Consider the following 19,916-nt stretch of genomic DNA (forward strand, 5'->3'; position numbering starts at 1 on the left):
ACATGCACTGAGTTTACTGAAAGTGCTCTCACAATCTCATTTAAAATTTCCTAATCTTCCTACAGTCCTTTGCAAATATATATATATATAGGTACATAAACCGTTTGAAACTTACTTCTGGGATTTGAATCCTCCCGCTAACAAATGTTTTGCCTGTGTCCTTCCGCTCTGCATTGGGGTCCACCATCAGTCTGAGATTTCTCTCCTTCAGCTTCGGAACTGTAAACATCTGCCAGGGATACTATCCACTCCGCCGATCCTTCCTGGTATCATAATTTCCTACGCTGTGCCCGATCATTCAATAGGAGTCGCTTCCTTTTACTCTATTTCTCTGTGTAGACTGCAGGGCTGCCCAGTGTACTTTCGTAAGCATCATCTCTCGCCTTCCTCCTAAATATATTTCTAGGTGGGCGTTTTAGGACTTCTACTTTCCATCTCGAGAAAGTTCCCTATCTATACTTTACTTAACTATCAGAGTTTAGCCGACTCATCAAAATTGGTCCTACTGGTGAATTACTTCTAGGGGTTGTTTCCCTAGCCTACCTCTCAAAAGAAAACTTTCATCACTCCTCCGAAAAAAAACTTTCATCACTTCTCCGAAAGAACTTTCCTCTTTTCGCCCCCATATTCGCGCGCTCTTCCCTTTTTATTTCTCAAAATTTCGTAACGCCCTTCCTTTCCTCAACCAATCATTTCTATCTTCCCATCATCATCTCCATTCTCACTTGCCTATTTCACGTGACGTGCAATAGGAGAAAGGTGACAGGAAATTCCGGCAGCTCCGAATCTCTCCCTAACCATCCAGAAAACATCTGTGTCCACTTTGATACTTGACCTACCTCGCCCCAAAATTGACCAAGCCTTCTCTGTTAACGGTAAACCAGGACCGCTCCCCGCTGGCCCCTACTGTAACCTCTAGAGCACTCCGTCCCTTGCAACTCCATCCACTGACCACCCACTGTTCCATCTAGCTATCTTCGCTTGCTCTTAGGGAGTGGACGCCGATCATATTTCTCCCTCTAATGTTCCTACATTAAGTACAAACTCTACTTAATTCAATTCCATTAACGTGAGACTCACTATCTTAAATTTTATGACTTTAAGTGTTCTCTTGAAAGGTTTACAATATCACCCTACCTAGCGTTCTTTCTTTAATTATTTTTATATTTAATTTAACTTGTAAGACTTTGTGTCTTACAAATACATGAAGAATGGAATGCAATGAACAGATATCACTGCATTTTGTAAGATGTAAAATCTTACATGTATAATATTTTACACAAAAGTGAGATTACTTTAAAGTAAAGCTTCTGATATAGCAATATGGGGCAGCAAAACATTACTAGTCACGAATATTATTTAGATAATGGGTCACTCGCTAGGGATTTAATTAGACAAGGTAATAGAGAAGGGAGCGGTAAGCTTGACAAAAGCTAGTGGCAATAGAGGGTGCACCTCAGCTCCCATCACACAGGAATAACCAAACCAATGGAAACAGGTAGCAGCGGCTATTGGCGAGTACGTATGAATAATTATGGCCCCAAAAGAATAATAGGGCAAAGGACCGAGTTTGTCGGGACATTCCTTTGATCGGTGACATCTAGAGAAGAGATGGGTAGTAAATACGGGACAAATGCTCGGGTGAGATTTAAGACTGGCGTCTGGCTGTCGATGATAGCAAGTTTTGGTATCTTAGGAAGAAAAAGTGTTAAGTGAAACAGAAAGATGGCGGCGAACTTCAAAGCAGCGGACTACCTGGGAAAATTTACAAATTTCTTAAAATGAGGAGTTGGATAGAGCACTGAAGAGACAGCTTGAGAAAAATTAAAATGGGCGAATAGACAGAGTGAAAGTTTGATAAAATGAGAAGATTGGTTAAGACTGAGAACTAGGTCTGCCTGACATAAAGGGGTGGTACGTAATTTAGATGAACAAAAAGTGAGTGAGTTAGGGGAGACAGAGGACAATTGAGATTTTGTCGGCGTTTGTGGAAATGGGTTAAAATAGTCACAGAGTTGAGTTTATGTGGGTGTTTATGGAAATGAGTTAGGGGACACAAGTTGAGGTTTTTGTCGGTGTTTGTGGAAATAGGTTAGTAAAGACAGGGAAGGTTGAGATATTGGTTGGTTGGTGTCGGAAAATATGTGTTAGTAACATTGACAGTTGAGTTTTGACGTGTTAGAATATACGGAGTGTAAGGAGAATAAGCCTGTCCGTCATTGGAAGGCAAGGGCAGTGGCCGTATGCAGAAAGTCTAATCCGTCATGGAGGAAGGCAAGGGTAGTGGCCCGAATGAGTTTTAATAAGGTGGTGAGAGAAGGAGCGAAAACGCGGAATTAGTAGCTCGATGAGAAGGAGGAAGCCCCTTTTGATGAAGACATCGAGTTCGATGACCCACACGGTAGGAAGCAGCCCCTGTATCAAAACTAACATGTGGTGAGGACAAAGTTCCAGCCCTATTAGACGGAGCGAAGCCGAAAAAGTAGTAGCCCGATCAGGATGGAGAAAGGACGCCAGACCCATGCAGCCAAGAGTTGCAGAAAATTATCTGTAGCAGATTCAGGAGAAATAAGATGAAGGAAAGCCTTAGAAGACAGCCTGGAGAGCCTAAGATGGAAGCTTGAAACCTCCCTGGGAAAGAAAGGAACAAGACAGAAGTAGGTGAGAGATATATTAAGTACTGTAAGTTAACAAAAAGAACTGTTAGTGAAACAGTATAGTAATTAATTAAAAAGGGGTAGCACTAGAAAGTAAAATGATAGATAAATTATCTCTGAAGTAAATTATATATACTAACAGAATTATTATGTTAAAAAGGGTTAATGTAAAATGCAAGGGAAATGAAGGAATGAGTAACAGATGAAATTGATGTACAAATAGCTATAATGTGTTAGAAGGGTAGTAAGGTTTATAAAGAGGGACTCTGAATATGTTGTAATGATAGATAATTGAGTTATATGAGCAACTTTGAATATGTTTTAATGATAGATGATTGAGTTATATGAGCAACTTTGAACATGTGTTTTATTGATGAAGATTTGTTGGTTTATCTGAAAGACCAATAACAAATAGAGACTTTAGGAAGGTTAAGATTGGTCTACAAGTATATTGTAACAGAGTGGTGAGAACACTGAGCATAATGATGAAAGTAGCATATTGGATTGCTAATATATGAAACAGAATTGTATCCAGGAGTAAATGAAATAGGTATAGTGAATGTATAAGTGTTAGGAGTTAGTTAGGGCAAGAAGAATGAATCATGTGTTTTCATATAATGGTCAACTCAGATTAGCTAGTGAAGGGAAACAGGAATAAGAATAATATATGCAAGGTATCTTAGATTTAACTTTGTATGTCATATTACATGCTATCTAGTTCAGTTGTATCTCATGTTGTATATATATATATATATGTAAATAAACTTTGTTGTTTATTAATTATTGAGTTTGTTATTCTTGAACACTCAGCCTTTTCGAAGGGAATTATATATAATTGAGAAGTTTCCTTGAATCTGGAATTCTCCTGTGAAGCAAAGTCAGATGTGTAAGTGGGGGTATAGGAAAAAAGAGGTCTATATAGTTATAAGGGAACAAAACAAAATAAAGAATATTTAATATTAATAAAAAAAAATATTCAAATAAAATTAGAGTAAAGTAAAACGCATATATATATAAAGGACTTTATTTTACAACCCCCCCACAATTTCATTCTTCACCAGAAATGGCAAAATAAGTACTCTTCTTTAGTAAAAGTTTTAAGACAGCCAATATGATAGCGAAAAAAAAAGAAAAGAAAAGACAAAGTTGGAGACCACGACCAGTTTAATTGGAATTTGCAATCATCACACCTGCAATGGGACCATTCACGGTCATTTTCAAGCTCTCAACGTAATTTTAGCTTTTAAAAGAAAATGATGAAGCAGTAGAACACGATGCTACGTTATTAATGGGAAATCTGGTTTATTGTATTAATCGATGACTCACCAGAATGTAAACATTGCCGAAATAGTACCTCGCGGCTACCACTAATTTCATCATTGTCGTACAGACATAAATAGATAGACAGAGAAGGAGGGGTGGCAAGGGAGCAAGAGTTACCCAGGGCTTTTAAAATCTATAAGCGGGCAGGTACCCCACACCTTGTGGTGACCTTTTTCCATCAGTAGACGTTAATAATAGATAATTGTCGAAGTCACGAGACACCACATTACCCTTGCTGCATATTCCATCAGCAGCTCACGTCCCCAAAGTGTACGGGGTATACAACTGTTAATTCATGATCGTTTAGTCATAACCATTAGCACGTCCACTGGGCCATATCCAATATCGATCCCAGAGGACAGAAAAAAAACAATGAAACAGTCACGTGATTGGAACATAGAGTGGTCCCTTGGCGAAGCAGTTTACTTTTGTGATAAACATGGTCATTCGTAGTTAGATGTCGCCATTGTGTTCATGGAATTTGGTTGTTCGAGGTCCCCTTTCCATTCCTGTTAGGAACTCATAAATTTCTTTTATTTCTTTTCCTGTAATAATAACGAGCAAATATTCTTTTAATAGCGTACATACTGATTATTAAGGGTAAACATCATTAATAAATGAAAGTAAGCGCATACAGTGCACATATGAAGTGGAAATTATTCACAATTTGCGTTTAGAAACTTACGAACATTCATGCACACGGCACTCGTATAAAACTAGTTCAATTAAAAGAGGAGGATTTTCGGAAAGGAATATTTTATTTTCTGTTACACTTCCCCTTCCTCCTTAAAAAAAATATTTTTTTACAAGGGCATAAAAAAATCTATTTAGAAAAAATATTGCTTAACTTCTCCCACACAGTAAGTTGGAGAATTCCCTCACTACGTCAACAAATTACCTCGAAAGAGTGACAAATTCAACACTGGATGGAATCCTAGATTTAACCCACTATTAACGATCACAGTTCAAGTTGAGTGGATATTGTGATTACTGATGGGCATAATAAGGGACCATAATGGATTATTTTGATTATAGCAAATCATCTGATTATTTCGATTATACTGAATAATCGAATGATTCATTCGTATGCTCATTCCATTCTAATAATTCATTCGATTGTGGAAAATCATTCGATTATTTCGAGTATACTCATAGTTCGAATGATCCATTCAAGTATACTCATCATTCGAATGATCCATTCGATTATGCTCATACCAGTCTAATAATTCATTCGATTATGGAAAATAATTCGATTATTTTCCATAATGGTATTAAGGGTAAGTTGCTACAATGGATAAAAGGATGGTTAAGTGCGAGAAGACAGAGGGTGGTAATCAATGGGTGCTGCTCTTCTTGGACTAATGTTATTAGTGGAGTCCCACAGGGTTCAGTGTTAGATCCACTGTTGTTTTGTATATTTACCAATGATATTGATGAAGGTATATCAGGCTTAATGTCGAAGTTTGCAGATGATACAAAGGTTGGCAGGGTTGTTAATGACAGTAATGGCAGTGTGCTACTGCAACAGGATCTAGATAATTTGGACAGATGGGCTAAGAAGTGGCAACTGAAGTTTAACCTTGCCAAATGCAAAGTACTGCATATGGGTAGAAGTAACCCCAGAGAAACGTACCAACTGTGTGATACTACACTTAAGGTGGTAGAAAATGAAAAAGACCTGGGAGTAATTGTGCAGTCAGATATGAAGTTTTCTGAGCAATGTAGACAGGCTGCCAGGGCAGGTCATGGGATTTTGTCAATGATATATAGGAATTTATATAGGAACAGGTCTGGAGGCCTCATTTTAGGAAGGATGTAGATTTACTTGAGCGTGTACAGAGAAGGGCAACAAGATTGGTGAGGGGAATGAAGGGATCCTCTTATCAAGAGAGGCTTAAGTTCTGCAAATTGCAGTGGCTGGAGACTAGGCACCTGCGCGGTGATCTGATTGAGGTGTATAAGGCCTTGAATGGGTTCAGCACGCTGAATTCTGATGGGATCCTTCCACTTGTTCAGATTACGAACCTAAGGGGGCATAAATTCAAATTAAGAAAAGACAGATGTAGAATAGATGTACGGAAATTTGCCTTTAGCCGCCAGTGGGTGGTTAATTGCTGGAACAAACTTCCATGTGTCGTTGTGGAAGTTGATAGGTTGAATAAATTTAAGGAGGAACTGGACAGGCATTTGGAGGGAATGGTGTGATTTTTTTTTTTTTTTTTTTCGGCTGATGCTGCATAAGCTCATACATTTGCTTTCTTGCATCACATGCATCTACTACTACTACTACTACTACATCAAGATGGCCAGATTACTACCAAGAGCCATCAATCGTTGAGCATATTCCAAACATTTACGTTGCATTCTACAAAATGAGAAAAGCCAAATAGATGAGTTCTGAACTGCGTTGAATTTAAAATGAGCCGTACTGTTGTAATTGAACAGTCTGATTTGAACTTTAACGGAGATTGAAGTCGAATTTAACGTCATATTGGATTTATCATGTTAAATTCGTACAAAGAGTATTTGTGGGAAAATTTTTAGTGTCAGTACAGCAATTCTGGCTACAACTCCAGTTTTTGAAACAGTCATTGTGAAGTCATTAAGAAGTAAATGAATTTTGCAATTTTAAAATTTGAATGCTAACTTTGGATTCGTGTTTTTAATTTCAAAACTGACACCAACGGCTGAGAGTGATCTAATAAAACAGTCCAAGGACTTCATTTATTGCTTTCTAGGCAACAAGATGGAACTGACAACGATATTACTCATGTAAACTGAGCTAAAATCAAATGATCCTTGACGAGCAGGTAATTCCATTCGATTATTTTGTGGTATATTTGCAATCATCATTGGATCGGAATCTTGGCAAACACTATCTGTTCATAGAAATGAGACTGTAATTGTAAACAAATGACAGTGCATGATTATCACGTGTTAACTTACTGAAACCCAGTTAGACTGTACGATAGATGTGATTTTCTAAATACATTACCACCACACCCTTCTGGCATCTCTCATAATGTGGATATAACTTCGCAACTGAGATGGCTTGTTGTATTACCTACCCGCCCACTGATGACGAAGCCAAAAAAGCTTCGAAACGATCGTCTGGGGGAGGAGCCTGGTAGTCAAGGAGTTTCCGAGAATGGGTAACAACAGTCTTCTCTACTGGGGAAGCGTTACCTATTGGAGGAATTTATGAGTTTTTCTGAGTGGTGTTAGTTGAAGAGTTACTGTCCCTTTCATTCTTCGACGACGTTTTTTTTCCCTCTTCCACTCCTACTATTACTTTCCCTCTACCTTTTTGCTTTTCTAAGTCTAATAGGGACAATGGTTTGAATAGATCTGGTCCAATGGGTTTTTTTCACATTAAATTCAGAAACGATCGTCTGGGGGGGGGGGGCTGATAATCACGGAGTTTCCGAGAATGGGTAACAACAGTCTTCTCTACTGGGGAAGTGTTACCTATTGGAGGAATTTATGAGTTTTTGAGTGGTGTGAGTTGAAGAGTCACTGTCCCTTTCATTCTTCGACGACGTTTCTTTTCCTCTTCCACTCCTACTATTACTTTCCCTCTACCTTTTTGCTTTTCTAAGTCTAATAGGGACAATGGTTTGAATTTTATAATTCATTTGTTTGGTCTACTAGATCTGGTCCAATGAGTTTTTTTCACATTAAATTCACAAACGATCGTCTGGGTGGTGGTACGCTGAAAATAAATAACAGTAGTCTTCTCTACTAGAGAAGCGTTATTTATTTGAAGTAATTCAATAGTAGCTATCTTGTTGTGAAGGCAACCACATTATGAGATACAATTAAAACGATGCCTTCTACGCTACAATCGTAGCTTAAATCTATGGTGTATTTACACCGATATTATATAGATAGAGGTAACGTACCAAGAGCAAGAAGTGGGATATTTGTTCAATTTGAATGATTAACGGCAAGGGGCGTTGAAGTACGACTGGCTCAAATTAAATCTTTAACACTGGTAATTTTTTTTTTTTTTTTTTTTTTGAGTGTTCACGTGTTTTTGTTTACAAGCAGTATTCTTTCGGTTCGTTGTCCTATTGATCTTCGCTCGCTAATTCTTTCCAACTTGTTCATCATGTACATACCAGTCTGTGACAAGTCACGTTAGGTCATGTTGCTGTTAAATCAGTTGCGCTTTACGTATTTATTGAAACTTTTACAAAATTTCTTATAAATGTCATTGCAATCTTAATATTACTTTCGGTTATTTAAATGTTTTTAAGAATAATTTAAAATTACTGAAACAAATCTTCAGTTATATTAATACACTTATTACTATTATTAATAAAATAAAAAAATTGGGATTAACAAAACCTAGTAGAAACAGAGTGTTTTTCCTTTTTAGTTCATATATTAATTTAGGTTTTGAGAAAGACTGTAGAAGGCGCTGTTCTGAGTCCTTGTTATCGAAATAAAGTGGTGACATTTTTTTTGAAATTTCTATCTTAGATTACAAGAAGTTAATAATAAGGAAAAAAATCAATTGGCGACTCGAGATCACGAGTTATGTAGGAGAGAGAGCAAGACGTACGCGGAGTGAGGAGACAATTGAGTCGCCAATTAATTTCTCCTTAGTCACAATATATACCGGAGAGCGTCCTCAGGTCACTTAGAGAGGCAGAATGTGATGATTTACTATATCAGGTTATTCGATCTTATTTTTCAAATAGGCAGATAAAAGTCATCTCACAAAATTTTGTTTTTTCAAAATTCATTTCCAGAGGATGCCCACAAGGCTCGGTCCTTGGGTTTCTGTTTTAGACCAATGGTTATTAAAGAAAGTCAAATTTTCAATAAAATAGCATATGCCGACGATTTAGTGCTATGCATACCAGGCAGGTCAAGACTTTTGCTAGAAACACATGGGAAATAAATCCTGGATGATTTGCTGGAATGGTCTAGAATAAACAAATTAAAAATTTGAGACGAAAACTAAAATGATGATCTTTAACAATAAACTGGATTATAACAGACCTCCTAAACTTCATATCAACAATGTCCAAATTCCTTATCTCAAAATAAATAAATATCTTTGTCTCTTAATTGATGATAAATTTTCTTTTATCCCCCACGTAAAGAACTTAGCTGAAAAGATTAATAAGTTTACTGCCAATGTGATTAGGCTCTCAAGAGCTGAATTGGGTATAAAGCACAAAACTTCGGCATTATATTATAAGGCTATATTTTTGCCAATTGTAGTATATGCGGCTGCTATATGGTTTCCTAGGATTACTCACGTCACAGTGAAGGCCAAACTTTTATCATTGCAGAGAAAGATGATATTGGCAACACACAGATGTTGCAGAACAACATCAACCAATGCTTTACAAGTAATCTCAGGTTGTATCCCGATTGACCTTTATGTGGCATACTGAGACATGATTTCTAACTTAAAGAAAGGTTTGGCAACTCAAATCCTCGACATTGCAAGTAATCCCGCCACGGACATTCGGAAGGAGAAAATTAATCTTTGGACAAAATTCGCTGAGAAGTGGAAATACAGATGGCAATCCAGTGAAACCGGACTCACTACTAGGGAGTTCATTGAAGACGCAACATTTTCTGTAAATAAGAAAGTTATGGGATGGTTTTATCCTTCAATGACAACGTCATATTTAATAACTGGACATGGTTCACTGCGGGATAAATTGTGTAAATTTGGACTTGAACCTGACCCTTTGTGTTTTTTTTGGGGGGGGGGGGCAGTAGAAGATTGGAGGCTCTGTTCTGCTTTATTGCCCGGCTTATGACGACTTCAGACAAGAACTATTTAACAGCACTCAACCTATTAGGACTGACAACCTCGATATTTTGATTCAAGATGCCAAGAACTTTGCAGCATTTCAATCCTTTTCTGACAAGGTGTTTAAAAGAAGACGCACCTTGTTTACTAATTCTAGAAGTGGACAGTAGACCGATGTATTCATGAAATTATATTTCTACCTTACAACTGTTAACTTAGAAACTAAATGTTGTGTTCTTAAATTAGTAATAATATAGAATGTATAAAATGGTATTAACTATACATAAAAAAAAAATTTTTTTATACATAGAATTTTTTTTAAATTTATTTTTGTTTATTATTATTTTTTTTTTTTTCTATTTAATTATTTCTTTTCTTTTCTTTTTTTTTTCCCTCGGGTTGGGCAGCCTGAGGGCTGCTGTCCTTTGGTATTGCACTCCTTCCACTGGACGACAAATTGGTGCAGCAGCACTAGATAATAGAACCAGGCACAACTACTCATGCTTAGAAATGGGCAGTGATTGACCGGGTGTTGATCGCTGTAGAGTGTAGACACAGTTACTCACCCTCAACACAGATTTTCCAAGGTGGAGTTCGACTAAACGTCTAGGTGCCACCCAAAACAAGTACATCTGCATACATACGTAGTATATCTTTTATTGCGTTTTATTGCTTGCAAGTGAAGTTGTATAATTAAAATTGTTTCTTACGCAGAATGCGATGATTGTAAATAGAAAGTGTTTGTGTCTATGTATATTTGTATATATGTAATAAAAATGTATGTAAATATGAAAAAAAGTCACAATATATAATTTATTTATTTTTTTCCCGATGGAACATATATTTCGTGCAATAAATGTCAAATGTACAGTTGGAGGTTGGTCATTCCTCGCTTAGAAATGGGAATTCTAGGAATAAAACCACAACGAACAGCAAGAACTTAATTTAATTTAAATTACGATTTGCTAGTCATTCTGATTACAGTAACAATTACAAATCAAAATTGCTCGAAGTCGATTGGCCAGTCCTTCAATTATTTCAGTAAAATTTTAACACAGTGTAATTACACTGAGTGATCACTGAATTATGACCACCCTTATGAAAAGTTAATGCGACCCGTTGGCCACGTGAGGTACGAGAGTGCGGAGTTAGTTAACATACGTAGCATAGATAAGGTGTCAGTGGTTCCGAGCGTGATGGGTAAAAGGAAGGATTTATCGGACTTTTATAAAGGACAGATTGTGGGTGCTCGACGAGCTGGTGCCTCGATTTCTCAAACGGGTGAATTGGTGGGGTGTTTGAGAGCCGCCGTAAAGTGTACCAGGACTGGCATCATAATGGTCAAACAACGAACCGACGGCAAAACTGCAAAGGTCACCGAAAGGTTGAAGTTAGCGGTGAGCGCCGGATCCGACGACTCGAACAGGCGCAGCACTGTTCAAGAGTTGACTACCCAATACAACATGGGCCAACCCGGAACAATATCTGCCATGACCATGCGTCACACGCTCGCACGTTTGGGCTACACCACCAGCGACCCCTACTGCATCCTCTCCTAACCAAGGTTCATCGGCATAAAAGACTCGCCTGGTGCAAAGAGCATGCAAGTTGGACGTTAGAAGACTGGAAGAAGATGTGTTGCTCGGATGAGTCACGTTATTTACTCCACACCGTGGATGGTCGTGTACCGATTTGGCGTCAACAACATGAGGCTTTTCATCCACATGCGTGGTGTCAAAAGTGCAGGCAGGTGGAATATGGTGTGGACCATGTTTCACTGGCAGGAACTTGGACCCCTAGTGCATGTGGAACAACGTATCACTGGTCTCCCCTCTCGTCAAGAAAGAAATCTTTATTGTACAGTAAAGACACAATAATGTGCCCGCCACAGCCAGGAGGCCAGGGGCTCGACAATGATATAGGGTAATATAAAAATATGTACAGTATAATAAAAAGATAACATAACAGCTTTTCCCGAATAGCGATGGTTTCTTCCAAGATGACAATGCGCCGAGACGTCGGGCACTTGTTGTGTAGGAATGGTTTGAGGAACAGAGTTCTGACTTCCAGCATATCGATTGGCCTCCGAACTCCACCGATATCAATCCCACAGAGCACTTGTGGGACACTATAGAAAGGCATATCAGGCGTCTGGATACACCAATCACCTCCATACCTGCATTGCTGACCACATTACACGCAGCTTGGTTGGCCATACCTCCCGAACGCTTCCGACATCTTGTTGAGTCAATGCCACGACGGATAGCAGCTGTACTGACGGCAAAAGGAGGATCTACGAAACATTAGGTAGACGGTCATAATTCAGTGATCACTCAGTGTATAATCAGACTTAACAAATGATTACAAATTATAAGACAAGAAAGATTATATTTTGAAATGACAAACCGCCAATTGAAATTAATTACTGAATACCCGGTGAATAATAAATCAGATGTTTGTTTTTATATAATTTGTGTAATTTTATGCATGCATGTCTTTATTCAAGTCAAGTATTGATTTTTGTGTTATCAATCTGCATCTGGTCAACAGAGCCTGGTTTGTCTAATAAATAAAGGAACAAATAGTATGTTTCATAGAGATCTTTAAAGTACAGGGTTGTTAAAATTAAAGTATCCCTATGTAGAGGGCTCTGGAACGAGTTCTAAGGCTCGGACTGAAGAGAAAATTGGACAACAGGTACAATAAAGAATACGCTCGTCATTTATTGGAAAATAAAATAGTTACAAAATTTGTCACTGTGTGGCGCGTAACTATCTTAGTTACGTTATGCAAATTGCATTACAGCAGCTAAAGCATGGTGATGCAGATATTCGTTTCACATACGCATTTCAGTTTCTGGCGCGAATGACAGTGGATATCCCTTGGCCATGGAACATCCCTTGGAGTGATGAAGCCCACGTCTGCTTAAATGGACAAGCGAATACGCACAACTGTTGCATTTGGGCAACAGAAAACCCTCGAGTTATCCAAGCGGTCCCGTTGCATTCTCCAAAAGTGACAATGTGGTGTGGATTTACGGCCACGTTCATGATTGAGCCATATTTTTTCGAACAGGTAACACCGACTGCACCCCGCACCTGTTCCATCACTGGAAAGCGATATCATGAAATGTTGGCAAATTTCGCAATGCCAGAGCTGCAACAACGTGGGTGCCTTCAGGATACCATATTCATGCAAGATGGTGCGCCACCCCACATCCACCGTTGTGTCCAAAGATTGGTAAGGCAACACTTTACAGACAAACGGGTCATCAGCCGTTGTTTCCAGACATCTTGGCCACCCCGATCACCGGACCTCACCCCATGCGACTTCTGGTTGTGGGGTTTTTTGAAGAACCAGGTGTATCGGGAAGGATATCAAACTCTGGAAGATCTGAAGGACAGCATTAGACGTCATGTACTGGCTATTCCAGTTGATACGTCACGTTCTGCTGTAGAAAATGATGTTTTTCGAATGGAAACTGTTATTGACCAAAATGGAGAACACATTAAACAATTGTAGCGCCGTTCGAGTGATTTGTATTGCGACAGCGCCATATAGTGACAAATTTTCTAACTAATTTTTTTTTTCCAATAAATGGCGAGCGCATTCTATATTGTACCTATTGTCCAAATTTCTCTTCAGTACGAGCCTTAGAACTCGCTCCAGAGCCCTCTACACAGGGATACTTTAATTTTAACAACACTGTACTGTACTTAGTATAGTTGTAATATTACCAAAAATTGTGGAAAGTTGTTCTTGAAACTTCGAGAACATTATTTTGCTTGGTGTTTGGTAGAGGTATACTGTACAGTACTATATGTACTTTTCCCAACCAAACTGCTCGCAGCTAAAACCTCCAACTCCCCCAGCTCAGTTGTTCAGAATAAACAAACGGTTGCGAGGGAGCAGATTTTGGCGAAAAAATGAGGGAACTTTCCTTCCTTCTTTCTTCATTCTGCCTTGTCTTTATAGCTACATAAAACTCTTTTATGAGTCCAAAGCAAAGAGGGGATTTAAGCTTTTGCTCGCGGCAACCACGTGTGTTAACAAAGTGCTAATATCTGTATTCAAGGAAAGCAAACACGAATTTCGTAAAAATGGCAAAAGTGTCCCTTTCTTAGGGCTTGATTTATTGTGGGTATAAATCGTAGTGACCCTCTGTCAAAGAACTGGACAATCTACCCCTCTGTCCAGTACAACTGTCGTCATGACATTTGTTTAAACAACTCGGGAACACAATTGTCGCTGCTATGCCGTCTGTCAAAGCCCCCGACATCCCGTTCCTATCTGTTCAAACTCGTCATACAAACAGCAACCGTTATGTTTCTTGTTCAGCGAACTGAGTGCTCGGAGAGGTGGAGAAGCATTAGGGGGAGGAGAGGAGGGGTTGACACACTGCGCGTAATCGCTGTTTATTTTTCCCAACAGTTTCGGTCGCAAATTGGAATCAATCATGGCGTTTTCGTTTTCGGGAGCAAAACATCCAAAAAAGAAGAATAAATTATGCATTTGAACGTAATTACGCTAACCGTTTCCGGCCTCGAAATCGGTGACAGACGCACGCACGGTCTTCGGCCACGTGTGCTGTGGTCACTCAAAAGAGTCGACTCGACGTCCGTATGATAATGGCTGCATTTTCGCTACTTTTGTCTGCGCCGGCCCGGACGTGTGGCAATAATAACACCGTTCTATTCCTTCTACCGCTTTGAGAGATAAGCAGCTAGTTTGTCTTAACGCTCCCTCAGTGATTGGTACTGATTATATCCCCCTACCCTTCCACGTTCCCTCCCTCCAAAGATCCTTTAATTACGTGCCTTTCTTCGCACACATCGGAAAAAGTTTGCAAAACACTCTAGCATAGGAAGAGCGGATTTGGAGAGACGTAAACTGATTATATTACTCGATAATCCGATTATGTAATCCCGGATTTCATCTAAAAACTAGATACGTGACTTTCATTTCCCAGAGTGTTTTGGTGGGAGCCACATATTGGTAAAGAAGCGATACCCGAATATCACGAAGAGTGTTTGCTAATTAAGTTGTGAGAGCACTGAAAATTTAATGAGCAATTGTTTTTTTTTTTGTTTTTTTTCGTTTTCAACTTTCTTGCTTTGCGTGCTTGCGTGATTAACGACCAACAAAGACTCATAATTACATCGGTTTCTTTATCAACATGCAATGAATAGTATAGCGATTAATACTGTTCATTAATGGAGCTAGTTGTATCCAGGTAGTAACGTCTGAGATTTGGTAAGTTACTGAATCGAGATTACAATTCACCTGTTGGTAGATGCCTTAAAAGTAAATAATGATCGTAAGAAAAAAAAGAACACTAATTACTACGAAACTAATGCCGCAAATAAATGCTACGTTTAGGGTTATACTTTTGTTACATTAGTGTAAGTAATGTTCCGTCCTTCAGTGGTTAGAGTACCCTTTAAGTCATGAGTTCAATTCTCACTGAATCTTGTTTCTTTTTCATCCTTGAGGTGCTTAGTCATCTCGGAGTGGTTCCTTTGTGGAAATATGGCAAATAATAATAATAAATGCGTTTGTGTTTATATAAAGGATTAATTTTGAAGATTCATACATCCTTCCGTGTGTGTCCCTTAAGGATCTTGTACTTCAGTAAACATTTCAAGATTCGTTTAGGGCGGCACCACCAGTTTAGACAATGTTGCTAATTATGGATTGCAATTGAATTTGAAATGAAAGTTTGTATGCTCCCCTCCCCACCCCACCCCAAGTCCAACTGCAATTCATAATTATTTAGGATATGAAAATTATATATTCTTCATCAGTGTGTTCCCATGCAGTAGCACAGTTAATATAAATCACCGACCTCCCGGGTGGAAGAGATCTGAATTCGAATCCCGTCCATGACGTGAGGATTTTTATGGGCCTTTTTCACAAAGTGGGCGAATTAGTAGGTCTCAGACGAGGGTAGGATGGTTTTTTTTTTTTTTTTTTTTTGTTCGGCAGACAGGCATTCGACTAACGAACACATGCAATTTACAGACATACACTGCCCTACCATTAATATCCGGACACCTGCCATATTTAGACAAAAAAAAAAAAAAAACTTTTATTGTGTCATCTTATATTTTGTGCTTAAACCATTTCCTTTTATGATTGCCTTCAATCTTCGCGGCATGCTCTCAACCACCATTTTATAAATGTCAGGTGATATGTTCCTCCACTCGGCCTTTAACGCATCCACCAGGTCGGCCTTGTTCTTTGGGCGATCTCGACGTGCTCGTACACGACGATCCAATACATCCCAAAGATGCTCGACAGGGTTCAGATCTGCACTCTGCGCTGGCCAATCCAACTTTTCTACACCCATGTCCTCAAGCCACTTTGTTTCGACCCGAGCAGTGTGGCATGGCGCGTTGTCATGCTGATACGGGTCATTCTCAATTATTGATTATTGATTAGGCCTTCCCTGAAGTATTGCCATAATGTTGGAAGTGCATAATTGTCCAGGCTGTCCTTGTATTGCACAGCATTCATGGTTTTGTCGATAACGACTAATGGGCCCAAGCCAAACCACGAAAGGAGTCCCATACCATGATGCTGCCTCCACCAAATTTCACTGTTGGGAGGATACAATCAGGAAGGAACTGTTCCCCTTGTATTCGTCACACCCAGGAACGGCCATCAGATTGGTAGAGTGTGAACCTAGACTCGTCTGTCCATAGGATTGTTTTCCATTGCTCTACAGTCCAGGATTCGCGCTCCTTACACCATGTTAATCGGCGTCTAACATTTGTTGATTTGACCAATTCTGTTGAACTGTTGAACGTTCATCGAAAGCTATGAGGAGGTAGCATATTGTGTTTATAAACAGAATCGCTTGGAAGTGTGTGGCCTAACTTGGCCAATTTCCAAGCTGTCTAAAATAAAAACTATCTAAAATTAACTAAATGCAACAAGGCATAATACTTTAAGAGTTAAGAGTTTAATATCTATATAATATCGGTGTGGATACCCCATAGATAACTCTTAAGAAACTACGATGGTAGTGTGGTAGGCATCATTTGCTCTATCTCATATTGTGCTCTTCCTTCTCAACGAGTTGCCTTGGTATTGCACTACCGCTTCACTAATAGAGAAGACTGTTCTTACTTATTCTCAGTGAGTACTATCACCCAGACGGCACCGTTTCAAAGCTATTGGCCTATCATCGGTGGGTGGGCGGTAACCCTGGTATTGCAGATATGACAACCTAGTTGTCATATAAACCTTTCGGCATCTCTCATATTTTGTGATTATCTTCACAACTGGGTTGTCATGTCTGCGATACCAGGGTACCTGCCCATCCACTGATGATAGGCCAATAGCCTTGAAACGGTCACCGGGGGGAGCCTGATATTCACGGAGTTTCCGAGAATAGGTAACAACAGTCTTCTCTACTGGCGAAGCGTTGCTTATTCGAGGAATATATGAGATTTGAGTGTGAGTTGAAGGAGCAACTGTCCCTTTCTTCCTTCTACGGCATTTCCTTCCTCTACCTCTCCTACTATCTATCACCTTCCTACATCTTTATCTCTTTTCTAAGTCTAATAGGGATAGTATGAGGATAACCGAGAACTTTATCCCATACCATATTTCAAAACGGTGCCGTCAGGGGGTGCCTGATATTCACGGAGTTTCCGAGAATAGGTAACAACAGTCTTCTCTACTGGAGAAGCGTGGCCTATTAGAGGAATTTATGAGTTTTTGAGTGGTGTGAGCTGAAGTAGTTACTGTCCCTTTCATTCTTCTACACCGTTTCTTTTCTTCTTCCACTCCTATAACTTTCCCTCAACTTTTTGCTTTTCTAAGTCTAATAGGGACAAGTGGATAGTAGAGTTATTATCCCACACATATACAAATAGCTTTAAAACGGTGTTTGGGTGGTGGTACGCGCTGAGAATAAGTAAGAACAGTCTTCTCTATTAGTGAAGCGTTACTTATTCGAGGTAGTGCAATACCAAGGCAACTCGTTGAGAAGGAAGAGCACAATATGAAATAAAGAGCAAATGATGCCTACCACACTACCATCGTAGTTTCTTAAGAGTTATCTATGGTGTATCTACACCGATATCATATAGATAATAAAAACTGTCGTAACCATTGCAGCGCAATTGAGGCACACATAAAATTATTTAGAGATCCTTTTAACCATGCAGCTCGTTCGGAGAAAAAGTGTCCATTTTATGGTTTACACATCAGACTTTTCGAAATACTAAACAGCTGACATTTAATATTGTTTGATTGAGTGGTAACCCAGTTTCATATAGATCTGCTTTATATTCCTCCTTTACACAGCGGTTAGCCAATTTTCTATTTGAATCTGTAATGAGAAAATTGCTTCCATTATTTGCAGTAAAAGTTGATTAATTCAAATCCACTCTGGCAACGTTTTTTTTTTTTTTTTTTATACGATATACGTTCGAGTAGCAGGATCTAAAGTCTCAGTTCACAAACTCGAATTTGGAAAAAAAAAAAGTGTACTTACGACAAATAACTATCACTAGTTAATCATTTATTATTATAACTTAAACTATCACTAGTTTGGTGTTATATATTTGACATTTTGGGTTTTTTTTTTTAATTTATTATTACGGGCTCAAATAAAGAACAAAGATATGAACGTATAGTAATTAAAGGGCGAGTGATCTGTCTTTAACTCTCATTAATAGTTTCTTGTAGCTTATTAGTTAGAAAATATCTTCTCTTTAAAAAAAAGTTAAGCACAGCTGCCACACTAGTAGTTTGCAGAAACATTACCGATATGTGTTAAAGGTTACAGAAATGTGTACAGTAGGTAGATTTATAATTAAAAATTGACATACTCCACTGCGTAAAAAACAAAATTATTTGCACGAATATTTTCTGTTTTACAAATTCAAGATTATTGGACCTGGTAACTATCTTTGGGAATTATTTTATCTTCTGTTAATTGGTTCATTTTCCTCTAAAATAAACAGCCTGTATTTTGGAAGAAAATTAATTAGTTAACACAAAGAGGAAAGTGTGCTAGTTGTCTGACGGCACCAGGGGTTTCCCCCATCTCCACGTTGTGTACTCTGTGTAGCACAGAACTCTGTGAACGCCAGAGATTTAAAACGTGTGTGGGGAGTGGATGGATGTGTAGTGTTGTGTACCGTTGTTCTTCTGACCATTTAGTCGTTGGGCCCCTGTTGGGACCCACCGTTACCACACTTGGCCCCGGGGAGGCAGGTCAGGTACCCAGTAGATTTTTGTATTCTGGCAGGCCCTGCCACCTAGTTTCCAAAGATTTCAGTGGCAAAGGCCTATGTAAAAAATAAATAAATATATAAATCAGTTAAGACAGCAGCGCCGGATTAAGGCACAGGTTAGTAAGGTCCTTATCTAGAGAAATGGCCCTACTATCCCGGGACGCCATTCTTCAAGGGGCGCAAAAAACAGAAGAACAACGTGGCAAGAAATATATACACCCTTAGTAAGACGCGCGGAAATACCTTGGTCCGGTCTGTAAGACAGGGATATGAAAATCCACTATTAAATAATATGATATGTAAAATATGTGAAGTAATTACTAGAGAGAAATGTAACTCATGGCTTTCCACATGTCTAAATGTCTGTGTATGGTTGGTATACGAGGGAAATTTGCCAATTCAAGCACACCTCGAAAAATAAAATAAAATTTAATTATTGGTCTGATGTGGGTAAAGCCGATGTGGTGTAAAGTTAGAAGAAATAAGGCAATCACGCCAACGAATGCTAGACGCCGTTTGCAGTGGTTCTTGGCACTACAGTTCATGTACTACTGGAACAGCAATGAGTCGCCTTACTGGAAAATGTTGAGAAACGTCAACAGCAGTATGTATACTCTGTCTATAATTAAGTTCAGTGGAGGCAGCGTCATGGTATGGGCTGCTGCTCGTAGTTCGATATCAGATCGTTGGTTGTAGTGCCCAAAACCATAAATTACGATTAGTAAACTGACTCGGACAATTCCGTGGTGTTGACATTATATCAGTTCTGTGGAGATGGGCCCTCCATGTTCCAGTATGATAATGCTCCACACCAAAATTTTATTTGAAGAAATCTTCGTTTTCCTCAAGACTTTGAGATTGAGCCTGGTGGTGCCTAGCTCATCCAGAGTACACCTGAATCCGATG

This window comes from Mastigoproctus giganteus, chromosome 3, assembly GCF_048544385.1.
Source record: "Mastigoproctus giganteus isolate SK-2022 chromosome 3, ASM4854438v1, whole genome shotgun sequence".
Taxonomy (NCBI): Eukaryota; Metazoa; Arthropoda; class Arachnida; order Uropygi; family Thelyphonidae; genus Mastigoproctus; species Mastigoproctus giganteus.